The sequence below is a fragment of the Dipodomys spectabilis genome, unplaced genomic scaffold (genome assembly GCF_019054845.1).
Source record: "Dipodomys spectabilis isolate Male_0828 unplaced genomic scaffold, ASM1905484v1 ptg000275l, whole genome shotgun sequence".
Classification (NCBI taxonomy): Eukaryota; Metazoa; Chordata; class Mammalia; order Rodentia; family Heteromyidae; genus Dipodomys; species Dipodomys spectabilis.
The window spans coordinates 1148563-1169865 of record NW_024870952.1 but is presented as its reverse complement, the minus strand read 5'-3'; the positions used below and the strand labels follow the sequence as shown (position 1 = coordinate 1169865).

The 21303-nt window shown below is 35.8% G+C and overlaps 1 pseudogene; it reads left to right on the top strand.

The window, feature by feature from the left end:
• Positions 1-17079: 17079 nt before the first annotated feature.
• On the top strand, positions 17080-17179 carry LOC122126350 (annotated as a pseudogene).
• The last annotated feature ends 4124 nt before the right edge of the window (positions 17180-21303 follow it).

Below are 21303 nucleotides of genomic sequence, written 5' to 3'. Positions count from 1 at the left end.
TCTCTCACATATGTTGATGTAGGAAATCAGAGCTATAAACTTGCCCCTTAGTACTGCCTTTGCTGTGTCGCAGAGGAGCTGGTAATTTTTGTGTTCATGAATTCCCATTCTAATCTCTTCCATGACCCACTCATGATTCAGCAGTGTGTTGTTCAGCCTCCATGTGTTACAGGATTATCTCTGGTGGCTTTAGGTGTTGCGTTTAAATTTTATTCCCTTGTGATCTGAGAGAATGCAAGGTATAACTTCAGTGTTTCTGAATTTGGACAAGTTTGCTTTGTGTCCTAAAATGTGGTCTATTTTGGAAGATGTTCCATGTGCTGCTGCGGAGAAAAATGTGTATTCTGATGCTGCTGTGTGAATATTCGGTAGATGTTTATGCAATCTAGTAGATCTATGCAGTTGTTTAGATCTGCAATTTCTCTGGTCAGTTTTTGTTGAGTTGATCTATCTATTGGGGAAAGTGGTGTGTTAAATTCCCCAATAATTAATGTCTTTGGATCTCTGTGGGATATGAGGGAAAGTAGTGTTTCATGGATCAATTTGGGTGCTCTGTTTTTTTGCCCAATAGGTATTTTGAATTATAATTTCCTCCTGAAGGAGAGATCCCTTAATTAGTATGTAGCGACCTTTTTTATCTCTTCTCACGAATTTTAATTTGAAATCTTTTTTATCTGATATTAGGGTTGCAACTCCCGCCTGTTTATGGGAGCTGTTCGCTTGGTAGATTTTGTTCCAGCATTTCATGTTTGTTTTTATGGGCAAGATGTGACTCCTGATGGTAGCAGATATAAGGATCTTGCTTTTAATCCAACTACATAGTCTACGCCGTGTAATTGTAGAGTTAAGTTCGTTAATGTTGAGAGATAGGACTGAGAGGTATTTGGGGGTACCTGCCATTTTATCCACCTTCTTGGGGGCTGAGTCAACTGGATTCTATCTATAGTTCTTGGATTCTCAGTTTGGGTGCTATTTCTTGGCCTTTATTGTGGTCTTGTTTGTTTTCAATGTGTAGGACGTCTTTAAGAATGTTTTGTAGGGCTGGTTTGGTGGAGATATATTGTTTCAAATTTTCTTTGCTATGGACAGTTTTTATTGGACCTCCAGTTATGAAGGAGTGTTTACCTGGGTACAGTATTCTTGGTTAATAGTTGTTAGTCTTTAGCGCATGGCAAACACCATTCCAGGCTCTTCTTGCTATAATCGACTCTGCTCAGAAATCTGGCATGATTATAATTGGTTTCCGTGTATAGGTTATTGTTCTTTTCTCCTTGAGTTCTTTAGTGCTCCATTCCTTTGTCTGAATTGATCCTGTGCAGATTATGATGTGATAGTGGGATGTCCTGTTTTGGTCTGGTCTATTTGGGGTTCCATAAGCTTCTTGTATCTATATAGGCCTATCTTTTTGCATGTTTGGGAAGTTCTCTGCTACGATCCTGTTACACAAATTTCCTAGACTATTAACTTCTGTCTGTAGGTTTTCCTCTACACCCATTATCCTCAGATTAGGCCTTCTGATGGTGTCTTCCACGTGTTGAATAGATCTATCATATTTCTTGGATGTCTTGGATGGTTGTATGTTCTTTCTCTGTAATATCTAGGCTGTCTTTAATCCCCAAAATTCGATCTTCTTCATGGTCTAACCTACTATCAAGACTTCTACTTTGGTTTTAATTTCTTTTTCTTCTAGTTGGTCAGCTTTGATGGCTTCAAATTCTTTGTTGGAACATTGTTTTAGATCTTGTGTGAACTTCTTTACTTCCTAAATTTGGTTTTCAGTATTTATTCTCAAATCAACTAGTTGATTGGTTATTCCCATCCTTCTGGTGGGTTCCATTCAGCATTCCCTTTGTGGTCTCCCTGACTTCTTTCAGTTCTCTGTTTATGGATTCCATGAATTCCTTTAGTGATCTTTCTGCATTCTCATCCCGCTCTCTCAATTCCTGTATCACTCTTGATTAGCTTCTTCACATTCACACAATTCCTGTAGTTCTCTTTGACTGATCTCGGCCTGCTCAAGACATTCCTTTATTTCTCTTTGAATGTTCTCAAGCTACTCACGCAATTACTGTATCAATCTTTGAGTAGCTTCCTCACGCTCATGATATTCTTGTATTAACCTTTGTTTTGCCTCCTCTCTCTCCCTATCACGCTCATTCAGAGTCCTTTGCATGTTTTCAATCTTTTCATTTACCATATTTACCAGTAGTGTTTGTAGAGTTTTTTGGCAACTCTCCTCTGGATTATTGATTATCTTTTCTGACCCCTGATTATCATGAGTGTGAGTTGAGATACACGGACTTGACATTTTTCTTGTGTTTTTCCAGGTTTTTCTGCCCATTTGGGATGAAAGTAATGCTAATTTTGTGCTAGCACACTATTTTAAGGCAAGCATCAACCAAAGTCTGTAGTTGCACAGTCAAAAATCTGCAGATACAATCTAGATCAACAGATATACCTATTCAACATCAAACAACTATGTATTAATGGGCTATGAACCGCAAAGAAGAATTTGGCAAACAGAAATTATTAAGTTTAGGGAGAGATATGAGTAAAAACAGGCATATACTGATGTGGAAAGGCAGTGGGAGAGTTAACAACTAAATCCTAATCTCAAAGCGGGAAATAGTTTGGATAGAATGATAGTAGAGAGAGAGAAAATAAGAAGTAAGAGAAAGAAAAAAGACAAGAAAAAATAGAAAAACAAAAATTAAAATTTAAGAGCAACACTTAAGAATTATGCAAAGATGAGGAAGTGGCGCTGTAGCTCAAGTGGTAGAGTGCTCTCCTTGAGCTGAAGAGCTGAGTGACAGCACTCATGTCCAGAGTTCAAGCCCCAAAACCGACAACAAATTTATGCAAAAATGAAAACATAATATTCAGAGAAAAACGTGGATAGAATAAGAGAAGGGGAGGGATAGAAAGGAGATGTGAAAAACTTAAAAATAAAAATGTTTAAAATATACAGGTGGACCTGTTACAACAATGAGAAGTACAAGTCGTCATGTCGAAAACGAGCTTTACAATGTTGGTGTGGGGGGGGGGGGTGGGAAGCGGGGAGGATTGGGTGGGGGGTGAGGGGGGATGCTGGGAAGGGATGTGAAAGGTAAACAAAGGAGGAGGCAAAATGCTTGATAAGAAATGTACGCATTAACCTGCCCATGAAATTATAACCCTTCTGTGCAGTGCATTCACAAAAAATAAAAAAAAATTAAAAAAATGCTTAAGATATCATATAGTTATAAAGAGGTAGTAGTGCTATTAAGGAATTTAAGTCTAAGAAGTTATAAATTGAGTAACAAATTTCTAGATTAAGTGTGTACACAATGGGGATAAGGTCTAATAATCGACTTTTAGCATATCTGAGGATGAGCAGAACAGCAATTAAGTCACGCAAAGAAGAATGAAAAAGAAGAAAAAGTGAAAAGAGTGAGAAGGAAAGAAAAAAAGGACAAGTGGTCAGTAGAGCTAAACAAAATATTTTTAAAGAAAAAAGAGAAAAAAAAAAGTACACACACATATATCCCTAAAATAAAAATTATGGGAGGAAGAAAAACAGTTAATAGAAAACAAAAAAAAATTAAATTTAAAAGTTAAAAATTAAAAAAAAAGTTAAAAAAAAATTTTATAAAAGGTACAAAAAAAGAGTTCTTTGATTTTTTTTTGGGGGGGGGATGGAAGATCCTGTATCTCCCTTGTGTCCTTAACCTGTCTCTGGTCTGCTTGTGGTGTTTGATTTTCCTGTGGCTTGAATGGTTTCTTAAGTCAAATTGAGCAGGCAGAAAAATCACAGCAGACGATTCTTGACCACAGGTGAAGCTGAGGGTAGGGTCGCAACCATAAGACCTCATTTTCCTCACAGGACAGTTGTGAGGAAACAAGGGATTTATACAGAGGGATCTCTGGAGCATGGCTAGGCACAGAGGGAGCAAACTTCAGATAAGGTTCTCGGCAATTCTGTGAGCAAATGACAGGAAGATAGCCAGAAAGGGCTCAGGTTGGGCCTATTAAGAATTGTGCAACAGATGTGGGATTATGAAACAAAACATGGCTCTCTTTCAGCATTACCCTATCCCCATGAGGAAGAGGATCCTTCACTGTGTTTAGTTTTGCAGCTGGTGAAAACAAGGCACAGAGGAGCCAGGTGACCTACTTATGATTTCAACTTCACAGGAAGCTCTGCTTGACTTCACTCCCATGCTCCCTAGGACAATGGGTGCTATTCAGTCCATTTCTTGTGGTAGGAAGTCCACTTCTTGTCAGTCATGGGGATAGAACTCTAGGCATGGGTGCTGTTCCTGAGAGCCTCAGCAAAAGGCTAGTGCTCTACCACTTGAGCCCACAGCACTACTTCTGATTTTCTGGTGGTTATTTAGAGATGAGTCTCACAGACGTTCCTTCCTGGGCTGCTTATGAACCATCATCCTCATATCTTAGTGTCCTGTGTAATTAGGATTAGAATTCTGGGCCACTGGCACCAGACTTAATTGTAATTCTGACTTTTTCTCTCTCTCTCTTTCACAAAAACTGTTTGAATGGGTGCTGGTGGAGGTGGCAAAGCATCCTCATGTGGCTGGAACCCAAGGTGGCCCTATCATTCTGGAGGTGGGCTGTGGGTCAGGAGCTGTATCGCTCAGCTCGTTGTAAAAGCTCCATGAGATAAGCCCCTCTGTTCCCTGGCTAGACGATGAAAGTTATTCATTGTCCATCCAGCCTTACTAGGCTTATTATATTGTATTGTTTTCTACATCATTTTCTAACACCTGGCCAAAATTATGATACATAGTTATGGAATGAAAATGTAATGCCATCTTAAGCATAGGGCTCTGGGAATGTGGCTTCATGGTAAGGTGATTGCCTAGGATCCTTGAAACCCTGGGTTCAATTACTTAGTAACACATTAAAAATAAAAAACACTGGAAGTGGTGCTGTGTCTCAAGTGGTAGAGAGCTAGCATTGAGAAAGAAAAAAAAAAGCTCAGGAAAATTCCCTACACCTGAGTTTAAGCCCCTCGACTGGCAAAAAGAACAACAACAAAAGAAAACAAATTTAGTTAGTAAATGCAAAATAAAGATACCATACTTGGAATATATAATTGTTCCTTCCATACTGACACCTGACAACACTCCCTAATTCATGTACGTAACTTATATGAGGATACTTTGTTGAAAAAGTTTTGTTCATTAAGTCACAGCAATTAATGCCAGGAATGTGCTTAGATGTCAGGTAAAGTTTAATTCTGGAAATTCAACTATTCCAGGATTTGTGTTGTCACTGCTAATCACAAAGAGAAGGTTAGGCTAAGTGTGATTTTGAAATCTTTTTGGTCAGTATGGCACCAAAAAGGCAGAGGCTAATTAATAGGTTTGACAGATAATAAGGAAAACTCCAGATAGAAGGAATAAATTATACTAATTAAGGTATACCAGAAATTGTTCTAGAGAACCATTTTTGGCTATTGTAGGACTAGTTGTCACATAGGCTTTTCCTCATTGCCTTTAGCATTCTAAATCTCTTAGGCTAGCTCTTAATCTCTATGTGATAAGTGTATCTCCTTCTATGCTATTCTTTCATACCTTATCTCCTTTGCTTTCTAAAAATCTCATTCTTTCTATATTTCTCTATAAACATTTCCTGATACTAAATATACCTATACAGATGGCAGAGGATGCTAATGTAAGGGTTTCATACCTCATCAGTCATTAATGTAACAAAATGGAAAAGGAGGACATATTTATTGCTACTTCAATTTTTCTGAAATGCTGCAATGTCGTCATTTGGTTAAAATTTCCATTCTTTGTCTACATAGTGTCAATTCAGTGCACATAAATGCAAATATGAGCCAGGTGCTGGTGGATTACACCTGTAATACTAGCTACTCAGGAGGTTGAGACCAGAGGATTGTGGTTCAAAGCCAGACTGGTCAGGAATGTCCATGAGACCCTAACCTTCAATTAACCACCAGAAACCCGGAGGTGGTGCTGTAGTTAAGCACCCAGGATCAGAGCTCAAGCCCCACAACCAACAAAAAAGTTGAAATATGACTTTAAGTTTCCCCAAAAGGAACGACAAGATCAATGATTTTCCCAAGCAAAATAAAACAAAATTCCAAAATGATTCAGTGCACTTACTTTTACTGAGTTATGTTATGGATTCTTTGCTGAACATATTCTCTAAAAACAAAGCGTTTAACTAGGGATACCCATGCACCTATTGCAACAAGGAGATGTACAGGTTGTTATGTCGAAAAAAGAAATTTATAATTTTGGAGGGGTGGAGGATCGGGTGGGGAAAATAGGGGTATATGGGAAGGGTTGGGAAGGGGAAACAAAGAGGAGGCAACAATGATTGATAAGAAATGTACTCGTGGAAGTGGCGCTGTAGCTCAAGTGGTAGAGCGCTCGCCTTGAGCTGAAGAGCTGAGGGACAGCGCCCAGGCCCAGAGTTCAAGCCCCACGGCCGACTGAAAAAAAAAAAAAAGAAAAGAAATGTACTCGTTATCTTGCCCATGTAATTGTAACTCCTCTGTACGGTATGCTCACAATAAAAAAGAAAGAAAAAATTATCAAATATTAGCTTTACAGTAAAATTCATGTAATATTTCTGGTTTGAAAAGAGAAGTTCATGTCACTTGGCTTTCTTACTATCTTAGTTTAAAGCCAAACCAGGCAGGAGAGTCTGTCAAACTCTTATCTGTAATTACACAGCAAAAAAACCAGAAGTGGAGGTTCAAGCAGTAGAGTTCTAGCTTTGGCGGTAGGTGAGCAGGAAAGAAAACTGTTCAGGGACCGGGTCGAGTCTCTAGGTTCAAGCCCCAGAACCAACACAAGCTTAACACAAAAGCAAACAAAATCTGATATTTCCTTGGGACCCTCCTTAAAGGAATACTGGTCTGAGAAGTGGCTCCTTTTGCTGATCATACGCACTGGATGCTTTTTTGGAATCCTTATTGCTCTGGAGAACTCAGGACCAAAATAAGGAATTGATAACTGACTCCTGCAACAAAAGAATCATCTCAGTGGTGAAATATCCATCCATAAAACACTTTAAAACATCCATGTCTTTGTTTCTTCGCAGTAGAATTTTTTTTGGGGGGGTCCAGTCGTGGGCCTGAACTCTGGGCCTGGGTGCTTTACCTCAGCTCTTCAACTCAAGGCTAACACTCTACAACTTGAGCCACAGCACCACTTCTGGCTTATTTTTGCTTATGTGGTGCTGAGGAATCGAACCCAGGGCCTCAGGCATGCAAGGCAAGTGCTCTACCACTGAGCCACCTTCCCAGCCCCTGCAGTAGATTATATTTAAAACAACGTTATTTCCTTTTGTTCTATGCTGGCCTTCAAATGGCACATTATATCTTTTTGTAGTACTCTCAATTAGAAGTTTACAGAAAAATTATATATGAGCAAAAGCACACTAGAAAAAGTCAGGGACAGAGATTCCTTCAAGCCTTCGGATTCTCTTCTTTTACAGTAAAAAGGAAAGCACAAGTTAACTTTGTCAATCTGCTATGTTCCATTCCTCTCCTGGGATCAGTTTCCACATCCAGTAACAGTTACTTCCAGGAATAATCTATGGTGCTGCTTGAGGTATAATGAATATTTTCTGGCTTTACCGAAATAATACAAGGACACCTTTGGACCTGTGGTAACACATTTTTCAGAGACAACTTAGTGAAGAGAAAATATGAAATTTATATTTCTTATAAATACATTATCCATGAGGATATTGAGTTCAAACTTTGTAAATTCTCTGTAAATTAAGGCTAATTTTATAGTGGAAGAAGGTTCTCAGACCATTTTTTTTGTGAGTGTATGTGCTGCACATTATTTTCCATGTGAACATGAATTTGTTAACTCATGTTAACAATAGCAATAATAAAAAAAAGAAATTCTGTTTAAGTATAAGTTTTCAATACTCTATAGAAGACTCTACAAATAAGACCACTTTGAAACAATGAAGCCAAGTGTAATACGTAGATTTATGAGCATGCTATAGAAAAATTATTACTCCTACATGGAACATGAAGTATGAGGCCACTCCCTTTCTAAATCACGCTTGTTAATGACACAACTTTGTAGAAAGTAAAATGGAAGAATAATTCTGTTTCCAATGCAAGTCAGATATAAGAGCATGGACTTAATTGGAAAAAAAATTCCATCTTGAGGGAGCAGTGATTATACTAGCCATGACCTGGTGGATAAGATCACATTTTTTTCTTTCCTTTACTTATATACGTTTTTTTGGTGGTGGTCCTGGCACTTGAACTCTGGGCCTGGGCACTGTCCCTCTGCTATTCCGCTCAAGGCTTATGCTCTACCACTTGAACCACAGTGCCGCTTCCAGTTTTCTTGCAGTAAATTGGAGAAAAGAGTCTCCAGTTTGGCTTTGAACCCAATCCTCAGATCTCCCCACCCAGCTTAGGATCACATATCTAACAGTGTACACTCAGCATATGTAATGTGTATGTTCATCTAACTTTATATGAATTCTTGAGTTAAAAATCTGGGCTACAGCTTAGACTTTATACTCACATAAATGTTTGTAGTTTAAAAGTTGATTCTACTGGATAAATGAAACCTAAGAATGTAAAGGTGTCTGGGAAGTTCAGTTTACATCCAGCCAAGGCAGAACAGTTTTTGAGACACTACCTATAATTAACCAGCCAAAACCTAGATTGGAAGAATGGTTCAGGTGATGGAATAACAGTCATGAGCAAGAATGATGAATAAGAGCTTGAGGATTTTGAATACATACATATTAACATACACATACACACAGAGGCACTTATATGTGCACACACAAATTAACAAATGAGGCAACTCTCAGAATATGTAGAAAAGTTAGAAAACAATAGAAAATATGTCCTCAGTAGGACTAGAATGAAGTGATAATTTTTAATGTTAGAAAGTCCTCAAGTGAACTTTCTTCAAAAAAGTTTGAGAATATTACATAGGTAGGGACCAGAGATAGTAAGAGAGTCAAGTAATCAATATTAAAGGGATTGGATCCATGGAGGAATGAAACAGAGGCCCCTCAGGTGCATTTGAAATGTTCATACCCTGTTTCAAATGTTAGAACATCTTTGAAAATAGTACACGAACAGTCTGAGAAGTCTAGTGGATAATATCACTGGAGAAGTTCAGAATTGCTAGTCTGTATCTAGATTAAATAAACCAAGACGGGGCTGGGAACGTGACTCAGTGGTAGAGCTCTTGCCTTGCATGCATGAAGCCCTGAGTTCGATTCCTCAGCACCACATAAGCAAAAAGAAAAAAACTGGAAGTGGCTCTGTGGCTCAAGTGGTAAAGCACTAGCCTTGAGCTGAAGAGCTGAGGGACAGCACCCAGGCCCAGAGTCTGGCCCCGTTAATGGACCCAAAAATAAATAAATAAACAAATAAATAAATAAATAAATAAATAAACCAAGAAACTATGGTGGGGCAATGTGATACAAGTCTTGAATTCTAGCACTCAGACTGACAGGAGATTAGAGACTGGTATTACTACTGATACCTTCCCTGGACCAGGTAGTATAATTTTGTCTTAATAGAACAAACCAAACAAGAAAGGAATACACAGTTGGAAGTTTGGGTTAATTTCTTCATTATGTTTTGAGAAGCCAATTTTTCAATTGAAATGCAACTGGTATATAATCCTCAGTTTTGTTTTAAATGCTCTCTTCATTACAGTACATTCGTAGATGCAAAATGGTTCATGATTCCCATCCAAAATTTGAAATAATAAGTAATCATCATTCTGTTGGATTCCAATGAAAGGATGAAGGATTACAAAAGCTTAAGCCTGGAGAATAACAAAGTTCATCTAATGTAGGTCTTTATAGATCTTGGTAAATTGGAGTTTAGACTTCAAATAAATATTTTGGTTTTGTTTAGCTGGGCACTGGTGGCTCACGCCTGTAATCCTAGCTACTCAGGAGGCTGAGATCTGAGGATCGAGGTTCAAAGCCAGCCCGGGCAGGAGAGACGGTGAGACTCCTATCTCCAATAAACCACCAGAAAACCAGAACTGGTGATGCAGCTCAAGTGGTAGAGCGCTCACCTTGATCTGAAGAGCTGAGGGACAGCGCCCAGGCCCAGAGTTCAAGCCCCACGACCAAAAAAAAAATATTTGGTTTTGTTTGTAATTTCATATTCTACAGGATACTACAAAATTCTCTTTAAATAGAGGGTTTGATTGACAAATTTACAAATGTTTCTTGCATTCTATTTGCCTAGCATATTGTTTCAAGAGAGTTATAATATAATTAGAACTCAGTTAATAGATAATTCTAACTGTTCATGTATAAAATGATAATGTGAATAATGTAGACCGAGATTCCAACAAATTGATTATATTAATTTATAAATTTAGAAAAAGCAATTTTTTGAGGCTTTAATATAACATAGTATGAAGAGAATAATTGTGTGACATCTTCTTTCTTCTACCTGTATGTAACACAGGAAGCAATTTCCTTAATTATGTGCCTCTGTATACAATGAGAAAAATGCTAGGTTTGGGGCTTGTTTTTATTTTTGTTTTTGTTTTATTGCTTTGTCATAGGGCTTGAACTCTGGACCTGGACACTGTCTCTGAGACTCTTAAGCTCAAGGCTTGTGCCCTACAACTTCAACCTCAGTACCACTAATGTCTGGCTTTTGCTGGGAAGTTTATTGGAGATAAGAATCTAGGGAACCTTCCTCCCCGGGTGTGCTTTGAACTGTAATCTTCTGATCTTAACATCCTGAAATCTATGATAGTTAAAAAAGTATACCAGTGGAGGAAAAATGATGCAACCCAGTGTATTGTGGTGTTCTTTCCAGAACAAGGAGGGAATCACAATAGCAGAGGTGTAGTATTTTTTCTCAATAGAGATAAGTTATTTGTAATGTGAATTAAGGGAATTTTGAGGTGCACCCTATGAGTTGGAAACTGTTGGTCTAGGATGACTATATGGCGTAAATTTTGGGATTGATGGTCATAGAAATAATAGCTTAATCTGATAAACTATTGCTTACTCTTGAAGAATTAATTATAACGGATGCTTTATAGTTTTATTCTATACCAGAATGTGGCTATTTTTCTGTTCACTTCGCAATCTGTAACACCCCATTGGAAAATGCAACTATTGCAGAATTTCATAACATGCAAACAGGTACTATTTTGAATCTCTCAAGTATGGAATGTTCAGAATTTGAAAGTGAGTAGTTATTAGTCATAGGAATTTAAAAGTAATGGGTTTCCATAGAATTAAACAGTTTTCGGTTTTAGTATGAGAATGTACTAATTTATTCTTTTTTGAAAATATTGGCAAGTATATTGTGAAAAATTGTCTAGTTGGATAACATTCAAGTTGATGGCCCTCTGAAAAAGAAGGGGTAATTAAATCAAATTAGATGCCAAATACTGCTGATTTTTTTAAAGTTACTACATACAGAATAATATTTAGTATAACAATACAGTGAAATTTTATTTCATGCAGCTGATTTTTTAAATTTACTTTTAATGTGAAAGTGATGTGTAGTGGGTTAGCAATTGTAAGGCAGTGAATACATAACTTTTCAAACTTGTTATCCCCTCTCTCACTTTTTTCACAGTTTTCCTTCACCCCAAAACCGCTCACAAGCTGTAATGTACATTTCCAACATATTGTCTTGTGAGTATTGCTATTGCATTGGTTTGCCCTTTGTCCTTTGTCTCGCCATTTGTTGTTCCTATTCCCTTCCCTAATTAAGGTAAATGCATACACAATACACAGGGTACCAAAATCAAACACAGTCGGAGATAAACCATAGGGGAAAAACCCAAGGAAAATATAAACCACATATTACAATAAAAACAACAACTGCAAATAAATACCTCTTTCCATATCTTGGAGTTCATTTTGCTCGGCATCAGCTTATATGTTCATATATATGTATAACAAAGCCACTGGAAAATAATAGTTTCATGGATACTATATCATGAAAACAACATGTTAACTGTTTTTGATGGTAAAGGTGGAATTAGGATTGGTAAATTCGCGATTCTGATAAAGGAATTTCAAAAGAGTTTTAAAATTATGACAGGTAAATTTTAATTGTTCAAACTTTTTAACTTAGCCTATTAAGAAAATTTAAAATTGCCTGGGAAAATAGGCTTTCATGCATAGAAATCCATGGAGACTTAGCTGAGAGGGAGCAATGTGGGTAAGATGGCTCATTTTCACAGTAAACAAACAAACCTCACAAACCTTGCTGTAAGTTCTGTAGGTTCCCATGAGAATTGTCCTTGACCAGGAAATATACTCTTATTGTGTGAAACACGGTTGTAGTGGTATTTAAATTCAAAGATTTTTTTTTAAATAAGACATCAAAATTTGTGAATTGACCTTTAATTACTAAACAGTAATTCTCTTAAAAAAATAATTTGGGTCAAAATATGTAGGGAGAAAGTGCCCTTCACAATGAAAGAACGTAATGAATTTACACTTTTCTGTTTTAATACTTTCCACAATATCTTTGCACGAGAAGCACTGAAACACAGAAAAAAATCTGATTGGATACTTCAAACCAATGATTTCAATTTCCAATTAGCCCAAAAATATAATATCCTTATTAACATGAGATAGTGAAGACTTCTCTTATTACATAAGCCAAAAGGTTTGGGGATCAGAAAAGAATTGAGCAAACTGAAAAGGTAAGAAAACACGTTATTAGAAGCACGAGCTAAGCGTATTGGTTTCAGCAGTAGAGGGGGCCAAAAATTTTTGATATAGATTGTCTTAATGTTTTTGCTACCTAAAGTGATTTTACAGAGCCTATTTGACTCAGTATAATGCAGAACAAATTGAATGAAGACATGAAAATAAATTCCACCTCAAAATAAAAGAGTTATCAAAGAAACCATGAAGATGTAGCAGTGGAGGACGCCTTAAAGTCCTTCCGCTTCACTAGACTTGAAGCCAAGAAGCTGTGATTAATTGTAAATCAGGCAAGACCTAAGAGTAGGACATAGAAGTAGGACATAGAAATATTGTCCTTTGTAACAGACAATGTCATCCAAGGAATCGGTGATTTAACTCTATTCTTCTCCATACATCTTGTTGAGCAAATACAAGACCAAGAGAAAAATAATCTATTGAAATAATTTTGCAAAGAATAATTTCAATGTTCCTGATATGGTATCTAAGGAGTCTTAAGAGAGAAGATAAAAGTGGAGTATTCTTAAGTTTCCTCTAAGCATCTTGTTAGCAAAATATATCTTTGAGGTTAGAAGTGATTGAACCAAAAAGTGGTGGAGTACTTATTTTTTTGGACACTTTAGACACAAGAAGATTTCAAGGTAAAAGAAAAAAGAAAAAAATTATAGCTAAATATTTGTGATTATAGGTTCTTGAAATGGTTTTTTGGAGGCAAAATTTTGCATTAGCATTGGTACTCATTAACATTGTTGTTGTGTTTCTGTGGCAACCAAATGAAAATGGGAAGTTTAATGGACTCGCTTGGAGAAGTAAACAGCATGATAGAAAAAAATGGCAAATAATATTTAGTTAATTATTTTGAACAATTCCTTTGCGAAAACAAAGAAGGAAAGATATAATTCAAAATCACTTGACGTTATTAAAAGTATGAAAATGGAGGAGTGAAGAGATTGAGAGAAAACATAGAGGACTGTTTTCTCTCCAGTGGAGTAGTAGGTTCTGGACCTTATTTCTTCCATTCTGTCTTCATAAGCTATCAAGTGTGCCTCAGTACTGGAGTATCCAGTTCAGACAAATAGCACTCGCAGAAGAAAATACCTGCAGTAGATATAGGTGATTTATAACCTTAGACAATCTTCTTAAATCTGTTCTAAATACTCCCCTACCCCAAACTCCCTCATTGAACAGCTTTGTTTGCTTTTCCAAAGACTGCCCTTCATTAACTGCTTAAAATTTTGAGAGGTCATATTCATACTCTCTAGAGATTGCTGTTTGGTCTTGATTTTTGAGTGTTTTTGTTTGTTGTGTTTTTTTACTGAATTTCAAAAGGTTGTGCAAGTGTGTTACAATTAAATATGTTTATTTAATTGTCTAATGCTCCTTGATCAGAGTCGCTCCTTCTATCAGTCTCAACCAACCCTTTCTCCAACATTTAGTTCAGATTTTCCACTTCCTTTATTTTATATGTACATTGAGTATTCTAGCTGTACTTGCCCTTGTTCCATTTTTCATTCATTCTATTTCTTTACTATTGTTCTTCTCTGGTTTCAATTTCCTGATAGTCATTCTATTAAACTGTCTGTTAATATTTTGAAAGTTTTATATACATTCCATGGAGTTTCTTTTTTTAAATTTTTTTATTGTGAAAATACTGTACAGAGGATTTACAATTACATGGGCACGATAATGAGTACATTTCTTATCAAGCATTTTAGCCTCCTCCTTTGTTTCAATCCCACATATACTTGAACTGATGTCAGCTTATATTTCCATAATTCATTCATCTGCAATAACAATTTGCAAGAATGGAGATGTGGGGCACTTAGACATGATTTTATTCTCGTTCATTTGGAAGATTAATCTTTAGTCAACAAGAAAGTTTAAAAATGGCTTAGAATTTATTCCTAACTACCAGTTTTTATAAATGGCTTTGTACAATGGTGTGTGATTATTTTATTTTACGTAGGATAATTTTTTCTACTACCTATAAGTTTTGGAAAAAGAAGAAAACTAAAATTTACTACTTAGAGGAATATGATAGAAATAGAAGACAGATTTTATGTTTGTCACATCTCTCTTCAGTACCCATATTCAAGACTTAAAGTCATATTTCTTACTATGATAGACAGATAGGGAAAACATAAAACAACACATGATAAGGCAACTATTAGTGACTTTTTAAAATGTACCTTCTTATGTGATGAAATTTTCTTTATTAGCTAATAATTGAGTTTGAAATATGGGAGGCTGATCTATATAACACATTTCTGGAATTCACCTACTGAACAACATAAATGGTGGGGGGTACTATTTCTACACTTTAATGAATGGTTGAACTTGTTTGGTATTAGTGCTGGGTACGTAAATCAACTCTATTGTAACTTGCTCCCTACACTTGAAATCCTTGTAATGTTGCTATCATGTACTTGTCAAGTCTTATTTTGGCAAATGTGATTTTAAATAGTTTATTTGAAAATGAATATACTTTCAGGAGATTAAATGTAGGTTATCATGGATTTGAGAATGACAACACTTTTATACTACAGAACCTAGTTTTACTGAAGTACCAGTGTTTTGAAACACTAAGGATCTTCTTAGTTAATGTTTTTCTAAGTTATATTTGACCTCTAAATCAAGTTTTCCTAGCCTTGGTAGAACAATTATGGATCTATCATTCCAGAAACTGTTTTTTTGGCTGCACTGAAATCTTTCATTTATCATTAGGAGAGGGGTATTAAAAATAATCTTGTTCATTTGTGATTTTGTTCACTCAGATGGGCTGGTCATCTGTAAATTGAAAGTTTGAATTACAGTACTTTCTCTCAGATTTTGTGATCTCATCTTTCATTTTAAGTTGCCATGCATTTCACAATTGATTACTGCTAATTCTTGAAAGGAATTGGGGCCTTGAAATGTTATAGGAAATTAGAAATCAAGGTGAGTCTTCAATTATTTTCTGCTGGCATTTCGCATGGGCCTATGTGAGAAGTCTTGCCCTTGTTATCTGATCGTGCAGATAACTGGGACCTGGTATCCTAGGACCGTGGGTCCTGCAGAAGAATAATAGCTTTTAGACATCATTTAAGCAAAATTTGGGTATAATCAGTAAGAATACTTCAGAAATATGGATTAAAGCATTTTGGGTCCCGCGGGTTAAAACAATAAACAGAGTATCAGAGTAAAATCCCTTATAGATTAGCAGAGAAAAATACTGTTATTTTACCATGTGAATTCAGAAGACCATGAACACTTAGAAGGTATCACAAGTTTATAGCGAAGACATTGCATTGATACTTCTTATATTCTAATATATATTCTAAACCTAATTATTTATATTCCAATCCATTTATGGGAATAAATGTCAATATATTTGTCAAATTATCAATTCTAGTAAGATTCACTGTATGAAATTTAAAATCAGCACATATAAATATAAAATATATACGTATATATAATATAAAAATTGTTTTACATTGTTGTGTTGTGGTTAGGGAATCAAAGGCAACTCTGTTTTAAAGTTTTATTCCAATACCTCTACCTCAGTTTTTGGTAGAGTTAGACTTACAGCTTTAACATTTGTAGATTTACAGCCTAGAGGCAAGAGGAAACACTGTGATTAAAATATTACTAATTTAAGGCCTAATATCTAGGAGAAACATATGGACTGCTCCAGGAGCTATGGAAATATTTGGTGATAGAAATCAGTAGTGTAAGTTCCTGCCTAGTTGGATGATACACAGGCCAGGACAGTATGTAATCATGCATATGAACAATTTTTTCACCTTCTTGGCTTTAGATACTTTTGAAATGATAAGTATAATAAACAATTATATTTTGATAAAATACCTTCCATTCTGAACAATTCGGTCTAAATGGTTCATCTCTCTATGATCCCAAGTAACTAAGATTAGATTTGTTTCAGTAAGACAATCTATGCTGTCAGGGTAATATATTGTGGTTGGTCTGTTCCTACATGGAAGAAGGGTAAAGGTTCAGGTAGACATTTGTCCTAGCAAGACCTCATTTGGGAAAATTTAAGCTGCAGAAGTTTAGAAGTAGCTCTTAAGCAAGGCTTACTTTGAATCCATTAGCTCTACAAAGCTAATTAAGTTGATAAATAAGTATTGAAAAGCCATCACTTTTGGAATTAGCTGTAAAGGCTTCAAAGTATGATCAAATTTAAAATGAAAACGACAAAATAGTCATTGACAAAAAAATATAAACGTGATCAATCTACCAAACGATATCAGTTTTTTTCCGCTATACACAGAATTTTAGAGAAATAAGATCAATAGCATTTTTAGGAACAATAAGGAATCCTTGTTACAAATAGGCATCCATGGATATATGCCTGTATAAAGATTGCATCATTAAGTACTTAAATTTAGAGGATTCTACATGCTTCAGCAGCAGGTCTACCCAAATTACAACAATACAGAGATTAACTTGGCACTTGCACAAGGATGATAGGAAAATTTGTGAATTATTACTTATTTTTCATTCTTCTGATGCAAGAAATGAAAAAAGAGTTATTAAAAGGTTGATTACAAAAATACAAGTGTAACAATACATGTAATTCATAGAATTAAAGGTTAGTTTGACATCATTGTATGAAATATTCACCTTAGAAAGGCTTTTACATAGCATAACCTTTACAAAACTTGAAATTAGATAACATTGTCATTTTATCCAAAAGAAATAAAATAATATTAGGACCTAGGAAAAAAAGGAATCTTAAACTTCTTCTATATGGAATGCAATCTGAAAGGATGCATTTATTAATGAACCTATACATTATATAACAATGTAGAATTCAATGTTTTATATCTAGGAGCGAATGAAATAGATTATGGACATTATACAAACATAGATATACTTTTTTCAGAAAAGCACCAGGAACATTTTTTTTGTTGTTGTTGTTTGTTTTTGTTTTTTTTTATTTTTTATTTTTTGTGAACACACTGTACATAGGGGTTACAATTACATAGGCAGGTTAAAGCGTACATTTCTTATCAAGCATTGCACCCTCCTCCTTTGCATCTTTAGTGTCTATACTATTCATTTCAACAGATAATTTAAAATTATTTCTGATTTAAAAAAATCACAAACTCTGCTGAAATCATTATAGAGGTATACAAACAACTCTTGAATACATTTGGACATCAAAGTCAGGCAATTCACTTTGAAGAATACCAAGGAATCCATGAATTTTTAAAGTGAGGTATTGCTGTTGCTTTGTATTGTGAAAAAAAAATTTGTAGGGACACAAAGGATGGACTGGAATTTTTGAAATTTAAGAAACTTATTCAAACCATTACGACTTAGGAGAACAATTTGTACAGCCTTCCACAACTTCAAAGAGGTAGTGATACATACTTACCCTTTTGGCAATATCAAATGCAGTTTCTTCTAAGTTGTTCTTCAGACCTGGTTTGATACAGTGGTTCAACAGAAGTAGATACAAGGTATCTTTGCTATTTCTATTCCTAGCAGTAATATGCAAGGGGTCAAGTGGCCTTTAGTTTGGGCATTGGTATCTGCATCATGATGAAGTAAGAAAAAAGCCACTCTGGTATTATTCCACATATAAGCACTGTGCAGGGGTGTCCAGCCATTCAGAGCTATTGCATGAATATCTGCCTTGAGCTACCAACTCATGGACAATGTCTAAGTGTCCACTCTAGGTTAACCGATGAAGAGGGTTATACTCATCCTCATTCCTATTATTCATCTGGGTGGCCTTTTTGGGATGTAGTCTCTGCACCATAGTAAGCCGATTAATTTCGGCATCCCAAAGAAGAAATTTGCTTGGATCCTACTCCATTTTTTTCTTACAATTGATACCATTCCTCACTTTTTTCTCTTGTTCCATGTCTTCGTCAGAGTTACCTAACCAGAGACTTTGAGTGCCAGTGGGAATGAGATGTCAATATATTTCCCCAATAGTTCACATTGGTTGAACTGGTCAGAAAAATCTGGTGAATTTTCTGCATATGTTTTTTCACCATGATGTATTTTCTCTTTTTCTGTTTTTACTATTCTAAATTATTCTAACTGGAGAGTAGGGAATTGATAGAGAGCAGAGGAAAGATTTTCCTCAGTATTCAAAGGTACAGACTGAAAATGAGGACCAGTGGTGTCTTCATGTGCAGCTTATTCTGGGAATGAGAAAATAGGAAACAATGCCTTCTATGTAAATGATTTGGGAAATACCACATTATAGTGTAAGAGAACTCACTATTCAACATATGGGCTTTAAGAGCTTTCTAGTAGTTTTCTAAGGTTGGTATGCAACATTAGAAAAATATATAGTGAGTAGTAAAATAGAAGTCCTTTGTATGACTACCTAAATTCTTGTTTTTTTAAAAGACACTTGTTTTCATCTAAAAATAAGCCTGACTATTGTCTTCAGGTGATTTTGATGATTGAAGATGCTTAATGAGAAATAAAAATGTATTTTGCTATCAATTAAATTTCACTTTTTCTACTTGGAGATTATAATGATCAAAGCAATAGTTCAGAATCAGCAAGCAATAGTTCAGAATCATGCTTCAAGTAGAAGTGAATCACCAGTAAGTAATCCTGGATTCCATTTTCCACAAAGTTTTGTCACAGATACAATCTTTTACAATCTGCCTGCCTTCTCCCTCTGATTTCCTAGCCTGGACCTATTCCTTCATTGTACAGGAAAAGTGTGATTCAACTGATTTCAGTCAGACCTGTTAGTAGAATTATCAAGTATTTAGATTCTTTTTTTAAAAATTAGTTTTGGGGCCTGAACTCTGGGCCTGGACACTGTCCTTGAGCTCTTCAAATCAAGGCAAGCGCTGTACCCCTTGAGCCACAGCACCACTTCTGGATTTTTCTGTTTATGTGGTGCTGTTTTGGGAAATGGCAGAGCAGAAAGTGAAATGATGCAACCAAAAATATAAAAGCAAAATAAATTAGGATTATTATGGAACAACCATGTTGTCTATGAGAACCATGAAAGAGAGAGGAAAAGAGATACAGATGTGCAATGACCTAGCTAGCCGCAAAATCCATGCTTCTTAACAATTTACAGAGCAAACAATTTTTTTACTTTTTAAAAGAGATGGAAATAGAATTTATGTATTTACTTGAAATTAGTAAATATATTTTTAGTCGCCTACATAAAGAGACATAGCTTTGACCAAATTACAGACAAGAATCTTCATCCTCTGGCTGGCAATGTTCCTCAGTGTTAGAGTGTTTGCCTTGCAGTTACTACATTGTGGAGACTACTTTCCGAAAAGGCCACTCATATGAATACTAGGGATGAGGATGAGTATACCCCTCTTCATCAGGAAGCCTAGAGTGGACACTTAGACATTGTCCATGAGTTGGTAGCTCAAGACAGATATTCACGCAATTACTGTGAATGTCTGGACACCCCTGCACAGTGCTTATATGTGAAACATATTGTAACAGCACACACACACACACACACACACACACACACACACACACACACACACACATCATCATCATCATCATCACCATCATCATATTTCTTCTTAAGTATTTTTTGTGTATGGTCTTATGAAGAAATTTACATTACTAACTTGAATTTCTGACAGGACAATATCATCACTGTACATCTTGCTTCTATGCTCTCAGTTTTAAATTACTATCTAAGTATATGCATTACATAAGTATTGAAAAAAGTAGGAGCCACCCGGGTGGCACAGGTCTTTAATCCTACCTAATCAGAAAGATAAAATCTTATGATTGTGCTTTGAAACCAGACCAAGAAAAAACAGTTCATTAGATTATGATTTGAAAGTAACCACAAAAGCTTGAAATGGAGCTTAGTATAAGCAGCAAAATGCTAGCCTTGAGAAAACTAAAATAAAAAAAATAACAAATTCTGGGACAGAGCCTGGCCCTGAGTTCAAGCTCTAATATTAGCATCAAACTAATGAATGAATGAATGAATGAGTGAATGAAGTAAAAATAAATTAAGTGGTTACATGTGGAGAGACAGGTAAAATGTAACAACCGTGGTGACTGGATTATGTATTATTTTGTAATAAGGCAAATTATCATTTTTCCTAATCACTAATATTTTATTTGAACTATTTTGTACAATAAACCCTGAATTTGGCATGCATGTATATGTGTGTGTACATGTGCGCATAAGGGTGTGTATGTGTATGTGTGTGTGTGTGTGTGTGTGTGTGTGTGTGTGTGTGCGGTTGCAGTGTTGCTTGCCAATGTGGACTGAGTGAGGCTGAAAAGAGCTGTGCTCCAATGTTGTTATTTATCAGTGTTCTTTCCTGTCATTTCAGTGGAAACGCCCATCTGTACATTTTATTTGTCAAATAACAGCATCATCATAATCAAAGAATTTACACCATTAAGTTAGATAAAGGAGGCCACTTTCAGCTCTTAGTATATGTTAGGCAAGAAGATACACGTATAATTAGGTAGTAAGTTATTGCTGTAAGATGACTGTTAGTACAAAATATGTATTTGACCTCTTAAATTCTATATACTTTTAAGATATACTCATGGAGTGATTTTGACCAACTTGAAAAACAGGTATTACTCTCTGGTTATTCCTGTGAAAATTAAGGTGGATAAACTCTTTCCGGATTTCTG